Genomic DNA, 4,823 nt, shown 5'->3' with positions numbered 1-4,823 from the left:
ATGGCCTTTACTACTATAGACTATAGAAACAAGACATTCATAAATGGCACAAAAAAAAAGACAACAACTAAAAATTATAAGGTTAAAAGGTGTCTGAACTATATCTAGGAGATATAAGAAAACTCAGGAAATATATATATCTGAAGGAAACCAAATGAATGGGAGCATGGAGGTAGTATTGTGCCAATATACAGTGGGGAGAACAAGTATTTGATACACTGCCGATTTTGCAGGTTTATAAATAAATAAATAATAAATAAATAAATAAATACAATAAAATGCTAATGAATTACTTAAAAATCATATAATGTGATTTTCTGGATTTTTGTTGTAGATTCCGTCTCTCACAGTTGAAGTGTACCTATGATAAAAATGACAGACCTCTACATGCTTTGTAAGTAGGAAAACCTGCAAAACCGGCAGTGTATCAAATACTTGTTCTCCCCACTGTATATTATCACAATACTACCTCCATGCTCCCATTCATTTGGTTTCCTTCAGACGAGTCCTCGGATACCGGTGGGGGTTGTAGAGCAAAAAACGGAGAACACCATCGTGTTCGGACACTACAGAACATTTACATGAGAAGGACGATTTTCGGGATGTCTGACAAACACCGCTCCTAGCTCTGCCACCTTCCACCTCAGACGCAGAAGATAGGGGAGGCAGGGGGAGGAGATAGGGGGAGGCAGGGGGAGGAGATAGGGGAGGAGATAGGGGAGGAGATAGGGGAGGAGATAGGGGGAGGCAGGGAGGAGATAGGGGAGGAGATAGGGGGCAGGGGGAGGAGATAGGGGGAGGAGATAGGGGAGGAGATAGGGGGAGGAGATAGGGGGAGGAGATAGGGGGAGGCAGGGGGAGGAGATAGGGGAGGAGATAGGGGGCAGGGGGAGGAGATAGGGGAGGCAGGGGGAGGAGATAGGGGAGGAGATAGGGGGAGGAGATAGGGGAGGAGATAGGGGGAGGCAGGGAGGAGATAGGGGAGGAGATAGGGGGCAGGGGGAGGAGATATGGGAGGAGATAGGGGAGGAGATAGGGGGAGGCAGGGAGGAGATAGGGGGAGGCAGGGAGGAGATAGGGGGAGACAGGGGAGGGAGATAGTGGGAGGCATGGGGAGGAGATAGTGGGAGGCAGGGGGAGGAGATAGTGGGAGGCAGGGGAGGAGATAGTGGGAGGCAGGGGGAGGAGATAGTGGGAGGCAGGGGGAGGATCGCTTTAAAATTCGAGTTCAATTAAAATGCATATTTAAATTGAATATTGATGTATTCAGTTTCAATATGGTAGATAGTGAATCATACTGTGTATCAAGTTTAGAAACGATCACTTCCAGTTTTTCAAAGTTTCATATATTCAACTTCTCAGATGCATTCAGATTCAGTTCTTAATACCAGAGACAACATCCTGGTACTTTGTCAGCCAGGAAAGGTAGAGGAGAATCAATAGAATCAAACTCTTGTCTGTGGTCATCCGAAGCTTCTGGCGATTTCTGACGCCGATGTGGAATGTTTTATGAATTTTCTTCCTATGATTTTGGTTCCGGGATTCTTCCGATGGCATTGAGGAGTACACCACATCAGTCACTGGCTTCATCAAGAAGTGCATCGATGACGCCGTCCCCACAGTGACTGTACGTACATACCCCAACCAGAAGCCATGGATTACAGGCAACATCCGCACTGAGCTAAAGGGTAGAGCTTCCGCTTCCCGGGACTCTAACCCGGAAGCTTATAATAAATCCTGCTATGTCCTCTGACGAACCATCAAACAGCCTCAGCGTCAATACAGGACTAAGATCGTCCTACTACACCGGCTCCGGTGCTCGTCGTATGTGGAAGGGCGTGCAAACTATTACAGACTACAAAGGGAAGCACAGCCGAGAGCTGCCCAGTGACACGAGCCTACCAGACAAGCTAAATTACTTCTATGCTCGCTTCGAGGCAAGTAACACTGAAGCATGCATGAGAGCACCAGCTGTTCCGGACGACTGTGTGATCATGCTCTCCACAGTCGATGTGAGTAAGACCTTTAAACAGGTCAACATTCACAAGGCCGCAGGGCCAGATGGATTACCAGGACATGCACTCCAAGCATGCGCTGACCAACTCGCGAGTGTCTTCACTGACATTTTCAACCTCTCCCTGTTCGAGTCTGTAATACCTACATGTTTTAAGCAGACCACCACAGTCCCTGTGCCCAAGAACACTAAGGTAACCTGCCTAAATGATTACCGCCCGTAGCACTCACGTCTGTAGCCATGAAGTGCTTTGAAAGGCTGGTCATGACTCACATGAACACCATTATCCCAGAAACCCTAGACCCACTGCAATTTGCATACTGGCCCAAAAGATCCACAGATAATGCAATCTCTATTGCACTCCACACTGCCCTTTCCCACCTGGACAAAAGGAACACCTATGTTTTGTGTGCCGCCCTATGGGACTCCCGGTCACGGCCGGCTGGGATCAAACCCCAAGCTGTAGTGATGCTTTAGACCGCTGTGCCACTCGGAGGCCACCAAATCAGGACGTCTGTTTCGAAAACACACTTGACTGCCCTCCTGAAGCATTTCAATCCATTGTCCAATTTAAAAAAGGCGTAAGGGGCGAAACTACAGGCTGAGGAGTGAGTTTCACAGATCCCCATCTGCTAAATTAATACAAGTCTTCAAGACCCAGCAAAGTTAGTCATCAAAAGAGCGTGGTTTACAATATTATTTCAATTAAGTTTCAAATCATGAAATGCAAATTCAATATATGAATTATTCAATTTGTGCATCATAAATGCAAATACATGAAGCCTTAAGAGTCGACTCGTCAATCTAATTAATAATAATACAAAAATCCCCATCAAAATCCTACAGTTTAAGCGAGAGATATCTAGCTTTTGAATGGGCTATAATTCTTCCTGCATGAACTGCATGTCAATCCACCACATCTGCCTATGTTGGCCTTGAATCCCCAAGCTGACTAGGTAACAATCTGTCGTTCTGCCCCCTGAGCAGTTAACCCGCCGTTCCCCGTGCGCCGAAGACCTGGATGTCGATTAAGGCACCTCTCTGATTCAGGGGGTTAAATGAGGAAGATATATTTCAGTTGGACAACTGACTAGGTAACCCCCCCCCTTTCCCTTTTCTTTCCCTTCTACATCTGTGGGGGAAAGTGGCAGAGCAACAGCAGTGTTTGTCAGACCATGAGACATCGGTCTCCTCACAAAAAATGTCTACAGCGTCCGAACAGTTTGGCCTACTAACTATGGAAATATGAGACTCTCACAAACACAATGGTGTTCTCTGTTCTGCTCTACGACCCCCACAAGTGTCACGGGGACCTACAAGTGTCACGGGGACCTACAAGTGTCACGGGGACCTACAAGTGTCACGGGGACTCGTCTGAAGTCGATACCGCCAATGTTCCAACTTCTGTTTGTACCGTCCGAAGCGTTCGGGCTACAAACTAATATGTGGAACAGTTTAGCCTAACAGTTTAGAATATGACTATGGGAAAGGGGAGACTCTCCCAAACTCAATGGTGTTCTCCGTTTCACTCTACGACCCCCACAGGTTTCACAGGACTCGTCTGAAGGTAACCCATACAAATGAATGGTAATATGAAGGTAGCCCATACAAATGAATGGTGTTATGAAGGTAGCCCATACAAATGAATGGTAATATGGAGGTAACCCATACAAATGAATGGTAATATGGAGGTAGCCCATACAAATGAATGGTAATATGGAGGTAACCCATACAAATGAATGGTAATATGGAGGTAGCCCATACAAATGAATGGTAATATGGAGGTAACCCATACAAATGAATGGTAATATGGAGGTAACCCATTCAAATGAATGGTAATATGGAGGTAGTTTTGTGCCAAAAAAAAAAGGGCTTAAATATTTGTCCCAAAAAACTAAGAACAAATCCTGAACACGAAGGTGTAGGTTGTTCTATTCTATGACACAAGCTTCAGTGGTGTCGTCTGAAAGGCAACCCAATACCGGACTGTAAGAATTGCTCAAAGTTCTTATTGGGTAAAAACGAATCATGTTTTACGAATAACGTGACCAAACATGAGTCAACATTTTTTCTTTTTCTAGACACTTCCAAACCGTATTCCTTATGATACATTTTGTTTTGTTTTGCCATTTATGAATGTGTTATTCAATGCGTTTCTCTGGGCTATAGAGGTAAAGACTGGGGGCCAGGCTGATGAACCATGAAGACTGGGGGTCAGGCTGATGAACCATGAAGACTGGGGGTCAGGCTGATGAACCATGAAGACTGGGGGTCAGGCTGATGAACCAAACTACTCAGTGATCTCCTCCATGAAGACTGGGGGTCAGGCTGATGAACCATGAAGACTGGGGGTCAGGCTGATGAACCATGAAGACTGAGGGTCAGGCTGATGAACCATGAAGACTGGGGGTCAGGCTGATGAACCAAACTACTCAGTGATCTCCTTCATGAAGACTGGGGGTCAGGCTGATGAACCATGAAGACTGGGGGTCAGGCTGATGAACCATGAAGACTGGGGGTCAGGCTGATGAACCATGAAGACTGGGGGTCAGGCTGATGAACCATGAAGACTGGGGGTCGGGCTGATGAACCATGAAGACTGGGGGTCAGGCTGATGAACCATGAAGACTGGGGGTCAGGCTGATGAACCATGAAGACTGGGGGTCAGGCTGATGAACCAAACTACTCAGTGATCTCCTCCATGAAGACTGGGGGTCAGGCTGATGAACCATGAAGACTGGGGGTCAGGCTGATGAACCATGAAGACTGGGGTCAGGCTGATGAACCATGAAGACTGGGGGTCAGGCTG

The sequence above is a fragment of the Oncorhynchus tshawytscha genome, linkage group LG11 (genome assembly GCF_018296145.1).
Source record: "Oncorhynchus tshawytscha isolate Ot180627B linkage group LG11, Otsh_v2.0, whole genome shotgun sequence".
Classification (NCBI taxonomy): Eukaryota; Metazoa; Chordata; class Actinopteri; order Salmoniformes; family Salmonidae; genus Oncorhynchus; species Oncorhynchus tshawytscha.
This window is presented reverse-complemented; position numbering follows the sequence as displayed.